The sequence below is a fragment of the Polypterus senegalus genome, chromosome 1, assembly GCF_016835505.1.
Source record: "Polypterus senegalus isolate Bchr_013 chromosome 1, ASM1683550v1, whole genome shotgun sequence".
In the NCBI taxonomy this organism is placed as follows: Eukaryota; Metazoa; Chordata; class Cladistia; order Polypteriformes; family Polypteridae; genus Polypterus; species Polypterus senegalus.
The window spans coordinates 239,022,536-239,035,666 of NC_053154.1; the positions used below are offsets into that span (position 1 = coordinate 239,022,536).

General features: G+C 34.8%; 1 protein-coding gene across 1 annotated transcript in view; it reads left to right on the forward strand.

Moving 5' to 3' along the window:
• Nucleotides 1-13,131, forward strand: part of LOC120540065 (inositol polyphosphate-5-phosphatase A) — a 542,509-nt gene that overhangs the window by 401,263 nt on the left and 128,115 nt on the right. The gene's annotated exons all lie outside the window — the stretch shown is intronic.

The window sequence follows — 13,131 nt, forward strand, 5'->3', positions numbered from 1 at the left end:
AACATGTGACTGTCACCAAACTATACTATATATGTTTACTAATAGTGACAGACAGGGTGAACAGATTTTATAAACCACTTGTCTGTTCAAAACAGAGATATAATGATTAAGAAACCTTTTATACCCACCATCCTGAAAATAACTGATGTTATTCACTTAATGATAAGTTAATGAAAGATTTCACAGGAGAAGAATTTGCCTTTGTTTGTCAGAAGCGCAATAAATTATAAAACATATTACTCTTTCCAAATTCATTTAATGGCTTTTGATGACATAACCAACAGTTCAAATAATAAAGTAAAATGCACACTTGGAAGAATTTACTGATGTCAAAAATGTAGCTCTGCTCATAATTGTTATGAAAGACATCTCTAGACTGTGTTCAGTTCACCGTGATTTTGTTTTTCTGTACTCCATTATCAAGTGGCCATATCCCAGTCTGAATGCTAATAGTCAAGTCAAGCCAAGCCAATTTTATTTATAGAGCACATTTAAAAACAACAGACAATTATAAGTTAATCAGTTAAGCCTCGCAATTCATGTTATACTACAGTGTGTGAAAGCAAATGTATGTGTTTAAGTATGTAAATATTGTATTGTAACATAATTGTGAATAGTGCATTTATTGTTGAAAATATTTACTGCTATGAACCAGTACATTGTGTTATATAAAATTATAAATTAAAATTACATATATATATGTGAATTTTATAAAATTATAACTTAAATAAGAACTAAATATAAGTATAGCTAATCTGGTATTTTAATAGATACAGTATGCTGTAACTGTGCCCTTCAATATATTGAACTTGAAAGTGAGACACTAGTTTGTATCTGTTTAAAAAAGTATGTGCACTTGACCAAAAAACAAAAATACAGCTAAGAAGCTGAGAGTTACAACCTTTCTAACATGTAAGGGTGATTTTAATATAGAGGTGCCACGGATGTGTAGGGCAAAAACCCAAAAGAAAATATTTTAAAGCTAATCTTCACAACTAAGCAATGAGCAAAGTTGCATTGCAATTCTCTATGCATTTTCAAGATGTTTGTGAGAACTAGGAGTAATTAAACTCCAGTAGTCTGCTACAGTTATTAACAAAAAAGTGCCAGTTTTGGATTTTACAAGTCTATAGGTAAGAAAAATTTTGCCAATGTGTTTTCTAAAGCAATTAAAAGTAATTTCAGTGTCTAGGACAAGCTCAATTATAAAAGTTGAGATTTAACAAACTAACAATTGAAAAGCTTCACGCATAGTTGAGCTCACTGGAAACAACCTTACTGTATCATGTGTGCCACTGTTTGAACTTAAAGAATGGCTTTGTTGTAGCATTTTCTTTTTTAATCTTGCAGCAATGCTAAAAGAAGACTGTATAGGAAAACATGCAAAAACCTAAAGGGCTTCTTCTAATATAGCTATTTAGTAAGGATCGCACCATTACCAATATAACCCATTAGATGAAAAAAGTCAATTAAAAAAATAGATACAATAAAGCCTCTCTGTGTAGCAGCAAAGAGACACAATGGCATATACTAATCTTAGCCTATTCCCACTTGTATATATAGCATATATTTTAATAAAAGTAACCTGCAAACATCACAGCAGTGCCACACTTTGTGCTGAAAAGCTGAAAGGTGTAACCAGTACCCCATCTGGCTCATGGGAGTAAAGTACTTGAAACCTTTTCATAACATTTGGCTTTAGTGTGAACAATGTGAAGTTGTGTTTCGCGGTAAGATACTAACTTTTTAGTTTAGTTTTTAGGACTTCTTCTCTCTGTTGATTCATCTTTATGATAGTCAAAAATGTTATTAGATACTGTCAAAACACAACATGTTAATGCCTGGAATGTGTTTAGGCATGGTTACACCTTGGACACTGTCTTTAACTGTTTAATGAACATGAATACTCCAAGACAAGTCTGTGGTGAACAGTCTCTAAAATGTTTTAACAGCATAGGCGTATCCAAGTTTTGGCAAGTCAGGCTTGTATTTCGAAATACAAATGTCTGCTAAAGCTGGGTCTTTGTGAGCGGCTAGAGGCAGTATCCCGGGGAAGAAGGCAGACAATTTAAGAAGCAACAGCAAATGTTAATTTTTTGTGATTCATTCCCATAGACTTTAGTTTGTTTAGATTGTTATTAATTATCATATAAATTGAAAATTACAGAAGTCATTCATTGCATTTATCCTTTGGAGGTTCTTTCTCAGTTCTAGTGCATTCTTGATGGTTGAAAAAGTTGTTGTGATACATGCACTTTTTTTTTTTAAGGATATAAAGGTTGCATAGTCCCTAATTTGTCAAACAGACTATCCCCTGCGTCACTACAATCAGTTTTAGCACATTCAGGAAAATAAAACTGAAAACTGAATAAACAAAAGTTAATAACCTCCCACAACCATTCGGTTCCGAATGGTTTCCCTGTTACTGCAAATGAAGTCTGCCCAGGCTTATGCATTGCTAAATTTTTGATTCTTTGATATTTTTTTCCCTAGGTTTTTAGTGAATAAGATTTAAATTATGTGTGTTAAATACTTGTAACAAATCATTGTTGAACAGGTGTTTCTTTTTTATGTGTTGTAGCATATAAGCAAGCATGCAGGAAAGCTTTTGTAAAAAGAGGCCAGTCTTTCTTTTATGGAGGCATTCCTGTCCCTCGGTTGCATTAGATAATGAGGCTAGGAGAGATCTTTTCCCTCTTTCTGTCTCTCATTCACAGTTAGACACCTCTCACAAAGTTAGGAGAGGCAGGAGCAAGTTGGAAATAGTTGTGCTAGTCCCATGCACTCCGCTCAGCAAATTTAAAAAAAACGTTTTGCATAAAAGTATTTGATTAACCTCCAATTGCCACATTTGAATACCTACATATATATTTAATCAATAATTTCTATATCTGTTGTAAATCAGAAGTATTTCCAGTTGATATATCTTTATGTAAAAACAAAAGTATGCAGATTCTAATATTAATACATGCTTGCTTAGTTGGTGCAACAAAGGTTTCTCAAAAATACGAAGTTCTGTATTTAATAATTGCTTCTTGTAACATACGTTCCACAACCATCATTCAGTAAAGGCAGGGCTTGTATTCAGCATTATAACTAAGCCATTCCCAATCCCTTCTGTTGGATACAACTTTGGACATTTCTAAAATTGTCACTACTGTATTTTATTCATGTTTTGGTTCATTTAGCCGTTATCTCATTGGACTGAAGTTTAGTGAAATGCTTCTACACAAGCATGTTGAAAACAGTTATGATGCTGCCAGATTTTAAAAGTATGCTATAGACCAGAACCTCTAACTGTAGTCTTGCATCTTGTGCCATGTTGATTTTTCATCTCATAAATTACCTTCACTAGATAATGAAAAAATGTATGCATAAAAAATCTATATTGGTTTAAGAGTTATCTTTTTTTTTACTGCCATGTAAAGATGATCTAAAAGTAATTACATTGATGGAGCCATAATGCAATTCAAAATAATTACAACCCACCGCATATAAAAAAAAGAAAACTAACAAAAACTTTTCATCTTGATTTATGGTCTCTCTACAGCAGGGTTATGAATCTCAAATGATACCTCTGGGAGCAGCACTCGAGATAATGTTAGGCCATTTAAAAAGAGCAGATTTGTGTAGTCTATCAGAGCAGAGTATTTTTTTAGCCTATAGTGAGAAATTGGTTGTTATCATAGATCACAGATACTGCTCAAACCTCTTATGAAAGATGAATTAATTTCACTAATGCTTTAATGCAAACCTTTCATGAAGAAGGCAGTCTGGTGATAACCTTAGCGAGGTCTCTCCTTTCGCAATTGTGATTTATGTTGTCTTTTAGTAGATGAAACTGCCTGCATGCACAATCCATCTGCAGTCTAAAGAAATCCTATTAACATGGAATCTTGGATGCGACCTAATAATACCAGTACTGCATGTTAAGTGTGTTCTGAAAATTTGGATGGGGAAAAAAACATTCAAAACATATGTTAAATTGAAATGCAAAACATGTCAAGCATTAGAATGCAAAAAATGTCTATTTCCTGTTGTTTGTATAAAAAAATTAAGTAATCATATTTATTGGATTGTTTGAATAATGAAGGCAGTTGTTCTGATGAGAACTTCAGACTCTTACACTATGTATTAACCGAATAATGCATACTATAGGCAATCACAAATTGCCAAAGAGAACATTTGAAACTGTAAATTGGGAGGGGTATTTAAAATATTAAGCTCATTTGGTAAGCTAATAACCATATTACTCCAGTAATCATAACATTTTTAGAGCCATTATGATATCAGCTTTAGCAGAATAGCTTGGTAAATTGGTCCAGATTTGCACAACATGTTAATAAGAAGAAATACTTCATGGTTTAAATCTTAAATGCATTTCTCCGTAATTTCCAATTATATGCCTTAAGTACTAGATTCATAACTTAAATGAAAGAATTTTTTGAGATTGACTATCAATAGGTTTGATTAAGTCCATATGAAGACTTCTCTATTCAGAACTAAAACCATTCACTTCATAGTCAACAGGTATTGCCTAACATTTCGTTAGCCTTTTTATTTTGCTGCTGCATGTTGCCTCGAGGATAATAACGTGCTGCTTAAATTTATTCCAGTTTGGGTGTCAGTGACACCCAATTGGAAAAGGGCTTAGCAAGTAAACATCCTTCTAAAGTAGGGAAAATACAAAACACCTCCCTTTCTCTTCCCTTTTTTTTATTTTTTTACTATAGTTGGACTCCTCCCTTTTAATGACCCTAGTGCAGTTTCTGCTGGTGATCTCATTAACACTAGCATCTTGACCCAGATATCTCAAGCTGTTACAGTCTTGAGTCTGTCAATCTAAACTAGACTATTAGACGCCCAAGGACAACTCTTTTTTAATAATATTTATGAAGTAATTTAATTCTGTTCATGCTTCATGTCTCTCATTCTCCTTTGGCTGGTTTAATCATTGTACTGGTCACTTTAGTCAGCCCCTGCTGGGTCACACTTTATTTCACTTTGCTTGTGCCTGAGCGAAATAATAGGATATGTACAAATTAAAGCACTGTCAGAACGACTTGAGAGTATTACTGTTTCTCTCTGTGTATTCTTGGCCTTTGTAAATGGTTTCTTCTCAGTGGAATTCCTTTAGTGCTTTTTTTTTTTTTTAATAGTTTATTTAGCGTCATTGAGAATTAAAATGTTTCACGGAATGTGATTTTTTTTAATTAAAACTGTAATTCTAATATCCACTAATCACTCTCTCAAACAAAAAAAATTGCATTACTCAATTTTTGTTGAAGTGGCATCTCATATAATTGGCAAAATGCATGTGTTAAACTTTATGGAACTATAGTTCATGCTGTTTTGTAAATCATTGTAACCATTTTTAAATTATATGTCTTTATTCTAGTATTTAGAGATAATTTCTGCTATTTCCATTAGAGTAATTAATACTGTAGTGTTTTGTTTTAGTGTTTTGCTCATCTGAGAGTTTCTTGGTATTGCGCTCCTTTATGTTGATATAGACATGATTGTTCAAGAGTATTTAACATGTCACTTCCTAATTTGTGCAATGTCTTTGTCCCCAAGTTAATAATCTTATTTGAGGGTGAAATACTTGCATATCAAATCTGTGTTCAGTACATTATATTGAATATTATACTTTAATAACTCAATATTTGTAGCGTGTAGACTGACGTTCCGGCTTTCTCCTTTTGTAATATCTCTTTATTGTTGCAATATATGTCCTCAGCATATCTTATCCACCCTGTATAGTAAAATATTCTTAATCTGATGTCTTGTCAGCTCCCAGTATGGCTTTGTTTATTTAATATAAAATGGTTATATTTTAAACATTAACTTCGAAACTTTTTTCTTTTTACAGAAACTATATTAAAAGGTGTTATCTGTTTTAAACATTTTTTGTTGTACTCATGAAATGAGAGCTTATGGTTTATAACGTAAATTATAAGCAAATAATTAATTCAGGCTTGTGTTGTCATCCCTTAAAAAGAGCTTGAATAAATCAGAAATCATCAGATATAGTGTCACAAGGAGGTGATAAATGCTAATGGCACGATTGTAGTTAATGTCTCTTTAAATTAAATTTTGCTACTCTTTAATAAAAGGGAAGACCCTGAGCTTTGGCACACTCCCTTTCCTTTTTAATGACGCCCAGTCACTGCTTTATTATAAAGATTAATTGAGAAAAGAAAAAAAGGTAAGCTATTGGCCTGTCTGCTTTTAACATACAGCTACCAGATGGTGGCAGCTATGAAAGAGATAGAAAGAAAGAAAGAGAGAGAGAAAGAAAGAGAGAGAGAGAGAGAGAGAGAGAAAGAAGATAGATAGATTGATTTAATGACATTTTTACTGTTTTTGGATACTCTGGGATTTGCATAGTTTGATAAGAAATATCCAGCCTGATTTAAAATATTCTTTATAGAGTTAGTTAGAAAAGGATTTTTACAAACCATCTTTGTTTTATACAGCATCTTATAGTTAATAGCAACACAAGGCTTTATGCAAATATGAAACTGTAGCTCAGTTCCTTGTTTTACTAGTAATGCAATTTCTGACAGTTCTCAGAGTGTGGTCCAATTAGTTAGAACAAGTTGCTTATCAGTAATTAATAAGTGATGCTTGCAGTTTGGATTGGACATGTGCAGAGGAGAGATGCTGGGTATATTAGGAGAAGGATGCTAAGGTTAGAGCAGCCGGGGAAGAGGAAAAGCAGAAGGCCTAAGCGAAGGTTTATGGATGTGGGGAAAGAGGACATGCAGGTGAATGGGTGTAGCAGAACAAAATGGAGAGGACAGAAAGATATGGAAGAAGATGATCCACTGTGGTGACCTCTAACGGGAGCAGCCAAGAGAAGAAGAAGAAGTGTGCAATATTTGTTAAAGAAATTGGTACTGGTTTTACATTATATACTGTAATACAGATTAAGACATAATTACATATTAGACTCCTTATGCAATAGAAGTAAAGTTTTCTTCCTCCCTGCGTTATTAAAAATAGCAGTTCTGTTACAATTTTTGTTAGTATATTATCCTAAATATTATTAGGCCACCAAGACGATTTTCAACATTCAAGGAAATTGTGTTTCGATGTGACTGGTGTGAAATATGTGAATTTTTTGAACATTCAGATGTTAATTCAGTTTTGTTTATTCCAGAGATTTAGTATCATATTTTTATTTCACATCTGCTATTAGTGGTTGTTCATTTTATGGGTTATAAAACAGCATTTGTGTCTTGACGATGACACCCTCTATGTATGCAGTGATCAATTTGTGTTAGAGAAAATATGTGAAGCGATTTTGGTCTCATCTGTTTGTTGAACGTAGATGCTTAAAACAACTTCTTCTCTGCCAGCAATTACATTTTACTTCAATTATTCAACTTTCCCCACATACTAATACTCCTAGTAACATTTTCTAAGGCTCAGAGCACATCTTAAACATCTACCAAAGTCAGTGATAGGAATACAGTTTGATTTTCTAAAAGGTGATACAATCATGAAGGATGAAGACTTGTGATCCGATGTGCCAGACTTCAGAAGAAGCCCATGCAATGCCTGTACATCCTGCAGTGACAGTGCCAGTACACTTGCCCATTTTAAATACCCAACAAAAATGTTTTTTTTTGTTTGACATTTTTCTTAACCTACAACACTAAACACCAGCAGTTTACAAGAGACCTTGCACAGTAGATTGTAGAGAGAATTTTTCTGAAAGGAAAGTGTTGAAAAACTTGATAATTAAACTCGAGGTGGGTGATATCAAGGAGGAAGGAAGGAATTTTCTTTTCTTCCCATTCCCATCTCCAAGGTGACAAGACAAATGTAGAGTTTTAATTAATGTTAAAATTATATCTAAAAAATGAACTAAAAATATGGAAACTGTATAATATTTTTGTAAGCTGGAAATAAAAGGTTTCATTTATGAGCTCAAAAGGAAAAGTTCTATCACATTTCAACTCTTTGAAGACATAGTGTTCTTGCAGGAAATGCTTTTAAATAGCAAGGATTCATCTAGGTTGAGTATAGTTATAGGACTGGATTTCTTTGTGATCAAATTTTTCTTAACAAAATGAGAAACAAATACATTAAAACAGTGCAACAATAAGTAGTTTTGGCAAACAGTGAGCAGAGAGCTAACAAAATGAATTCTCGGACCAAATTCATTCTTATAATTGCCAGTCTGTTCTGATTCCCTGGTCGGCAGGATAGATGTCCAGACCCAGGTGACTAAAAGACACTGCCCAAGAAATAAAAAAGATTACAAGAAGAATTCAATAGAAAAGAAAAAACAATTTGGTCTTGCAGCCAAATTTTCATAGGAAATAAATGGGTTAAGAACATGGCAAAGATCAGCAGAGGCATTACCAAGATGAAGTAGTATATCTTCAATGTACAAGGAAAATGATGAAAATGATTTGGTCTGAGTGGTGGAGAACTACTGCAAAAGACAGTAACGAGAGAAAATTAAAGAAAGTGGACACCCTTGCATGGCTGAATCATATTCTGGTCAGGATCCTCCACCAAAAAAGGACCATTTTATCAAATGCCTTCTTTCCATCTAGGGGAAAGAAAGCAGCATAAAAGGGCAAGAGCAAAATCAAGTACATGCACAAGCAACATGCTATGACAAGGCAATGGACAATTAACCAGTGGGGATGTTTTCTTAAATGTGTTTGCCATTTCAAAGTGAACGTAATTGTAAGGTTTAAGGGTTTTGTTTTCACATTTTGACCATGGCCTTACCAACCCCAATTTAAAATGCAAGAACAGGCTAGGCATTGAAAACACCTACCTTTAGACACAATTTAATGTGACAAATTTACATGATTATGAATAAATAAATTCAACTTGCAAAATGCTAAACTCATCATATACAAGGTGGAGTTAGAAATGGATTTATGCATGTAGATTAGTGAGGCTGATAGCAGCTTCCAGAAGGCAGAGAAGAAGTAAGTCTTGGGTAAACCATTAGGCCACAGAGATTTCATAGAACTCATTGAGTCATGGTCTCTTTTAGTTCAGTAAATGAAAGAGAAACATATAGAGTAGAGGCCTCTAACTCTTAAAGCTCTGGTTCGGGGAAGAATTTTACAAAGGAGAAAAGAAAATGCCTTAATTTTGCCTGGGTTAGTATTAAGGCTCCCTCCTTTGTTTTAATGGTTGAAACCATACCGGATGAATGACATTTTCAAACCCTAACAACCAGTAATTTACTGGGTCTGGAGTGTTTTGCCTTTGTCCACCACATAGGGACATAAGTTATTTAAGTGCAAAAGATGATTTTTAAGATCAGATATCATATAACAGGATTATTTAACAGAACAAGATAGAGAGGACAGAAAGATATGGAAGAAGATGATGCGCTGTGGTGAGTGGCCGAAAGAAGAAGATGATCATATAACAGGATTATTACCTCAATCCAGTGTTGAAAGTAATAGAAAAGAAACCTTTCTCAGACATCAAGCAGAAGACAAGATCAAGAAATGAATAACTATTAACATAAATACAGTATATTGCTCAGGCTTAGAGACTGGAAAAGCAGTGAATTTTTGGAATTCATATTATTGAAAATAATATCTAAGGAAAATGGCACCAAAGTGAGCAAATAAGAACATGTTCCTTTATTTTTCCCATACTTATTTCATTTATTAAAGGAACAAAGACCCAACACCAAATGGCACTGTGTGAAAAAGTAATTGCTCCCTTGCACTTAATTAACTGTTTGTGACTCCAGTAGCTCTAATAGCTGCAACTAAACATTTGTCATAATTCAATTGCAGTCATTCACATTGCCATGGCAGAATTTATCCCACTCTTCCATGACACCGTTTTTAATTCAGAAGCGTTAGTAGGGTTTTGAGCATGTTTCAGGTTTGCCACTGAAGTCCCTGTTGGGTTTAGGTTTGTATTTGGATTCCACCAATCCAAAACATTCATTTTGCTTCTTTCAGCAATATTGGAAATGGAACCTTTCAATCAGAATCTGAGATTAGTAATGGAATTCAACCATCAATAGGATACATTCCACATTAATTTGTGTAAAATATACTATACTGTAGTGTAATTCTGTTAGACCATGTCTATCTGAACTAATTCTCAGTATAGTCATCAAGCTTATACTCCATTAGGTCAGTCGTCTTCAAAAAGCCATAAACTTGGATCATACTGGGGAAAAAAGTTGTCAGGTAGTATTTTACAATTATACCAATCTATTGGTATAACACAGCTAATTGAAGTAACCCCAGATAGGTTAAAATTATGCCAATAAACTGTTGTTGCATCTTGCAATCTATTGCTTTGTCATCTTCTTATTTTACTCATTTGGAATCCAACCTACCATGCTAGCCTACCATTCATAACTTAATGGGAAAATGATGACTTTTGATGATAACTGAAGCTTAAAAACAATAGAAACTATTTAAGCATATTTATAGTTGCTAGAATGCCCCGTGGAGGCTGGGTGGTCTTTTGCTCTTGGCCCCCCGCAGATATTTTTTTCTGCAGCATTTGACCTGCTGGAGTTTTTTTTTTTTCCCTGCTCTTCTTGGCCATCTGACCATAGCATCTATCTTATCATTATAATCACAAGAGACTTAAAAATATTAATTAAGGACTTTACTTTATGTATTGTTTGTTATTTAAGTATGTATTGGTTTAGTGTTTAAATTTATTCATTCATATATTTATACTAGTTTTTTTCTTACTATTTTTTCTTTAACCTCTTGTAAAGCAGTTTGAGTTACATGCCTTGCATGAAAATGTGCTATATAAATACATTTTGTTGTTTTTTTTCTTTCTAAAATTAGAAAAATAATGTTTTCTCAGTCACGACAAAAGCTTTCTCAGAATTTGGCAAGAATGTTCTAGTGCTGTTTGGAGGAAAAAAAAGTTCTCTTTTAATCTTTTTAATGCTCAGTATATACTCTATGATGAACTGTTTTCTCCTGCACTTTTTCTTCACATAACTGAATTGGGTAGGAGAGTTCAATTTAATTCCATCCATCCATCCATTCATTTCCTAAATCTCCTTATCCAAAGGACAGTTACAAGGAAGCTGGAACCTATCCCAGCAAGCACCGGGTGCAAGGCTGCAACAGTCACTTGACAGGGTGCCAGTACATCACAGAGTGAACACACACACACACAAACACACACCCACATACATCCATATTATTAATATGGATTAAAAATATATATTGTGTTTCTTGCAACAGATTATCAGATTTGTGCTTTTTTTCACTGAAGTAAGTTAGCACTTTTAAATATTTGATAAATTTATGGTTAATAACTTGAGCTATATTAAAGAATTATTTTTTTATGCATTCTTCATCTGTTTTTCCTATAATGTCCACTTAGTCATCTAATAATGACCTTAGTTACCAAAACTTACAAAAGTTATATTTTCAGTATGACAGTGTGGCGGTGCAGTCATTAGCACTGCTGTTTCACGGGTCCAGTGTCTTAGATTCAAATCTGTACTTGTCTGTGAGGAATCTTCATGTTCTCCCTTTGTCTTTTAGCATTTATATCCAGGTGTTACTCCCACATTCCCAAGGAGGCATTTGTTAGCTTGATTAGCAGTTCTAAAGTGTCCTCTTGCGCGTAACTGTGTTAGTAGGTACTTCAAAAGACTGCTGCCCCGTCCATGGCTGGCTCCTGTTTTGATAGGCTGTAGCCTCTGCAGTCCTCAATTGAATTCAGCGAGTTTGAGAATTTTATGTTAGATTTTTGTTGTTGGCTTTACAGTCGTGGGTTCAAATTCAAATCTGGATACTTTCCGAGTACAGTTAAAATGTTTTCCCCTAGTCTTTGTGGTGTTTTTCTCTCTGTATGTTCTTCTATTTTCTCACAGTCTGGTGTGGTTGGTTAATTGGTAGCTGAGAGTAGGTGTTCATGTATTTGTACTCAGCAGTGAACTGGCACCCATGGTTCTGGAAGGTTGTGCCTTCCACACCAATGCTAATGGAAGAAGCTCTGACTCCTACATTCCAGAATTACATTAAGTGGGTTCAATCATTGACTGATCAGGGGTGTTTTTCAGTTGAGGTGGTAAGTTGGGAAATTGATGCATCCTCATGGCTCAGAATTTTAGTTTCAAATCTCATCCCAATTATTCATTTTGTGTGTGAAGCCTCATACTCTCCCTGTGTTGGAATGGGTTTTTTTCCAGACACCCTGACTGCCTCCTATACCCCAAAGATGTGCATGTTGTGAACACCAAGGGTCGCTGTCGCCCTGTTAAACCCAACAGACAGATACGCAGACACAGGATAAAAGCACAAAGAAGTTCTTTTTATTCTTTTCCTTCTTCACAGTGCCATAAACAATAAACAAATAATAAATCAATGCAATTCTCTCCTCCACACCTCCCAGCAAGCTCTGTCTTTAACCTCCCAACTCCGGCTCGCTTGCTGGGTCTTCAGTAGTCCTTTATATAGTCATTGACCCGGAAGTGCTTCCGTTCTTCCGTCCCCATGACTTGCCAGCATTTCCGGGTCAAATGGAGTACTTGAGGTATTCTTCAGCCCAGAAGTACTTTAGGGCTTCTGACCCCATGACTTGGAGTACTTCTGGGCTATATGGGAAATAGAAATCCCCAGATCTTCCTGCAGCATCTCCTGGCAGCACCCACGATACCCAGCAGGGCTGTGATGACGAATTACAAATTCCATGATGCCCTGTGGGAATCCGGGGCACCGCTATGCTGCAGGGAACTCGCCATCTGGTGTCTTGGGGAAGACAGTGTCTCACAGTAGATGCCTTCCCCCATCTTTCTTCTCTATGGGCATCCCGGTCAGGTTGAGCAGCTGGCCGTCTGCCACAATGAGTAGTGCATTGGCTACTCTAAGCATGCCCTATGTTACAAATTACCTCACTAATATACTGTAGGATAAGAATAAGTATCTGGAAAATGAGTGAAAGTATTATTTGTCAGGTTTAAATGATCATCAAGTCTAGATCTGTACTTTCTTGTAAATTCCTTAATTGCATCATAAGACAAGTTGGGTGTATTTATTTTCATTAACACTGTTTTAAGTAGTTTTTTATTACTCTGCTCATTTCCGTTGCATGTTTAACAAATCTGAGAAAATATTGAAGTCTGGTATCTTAGACTGGATG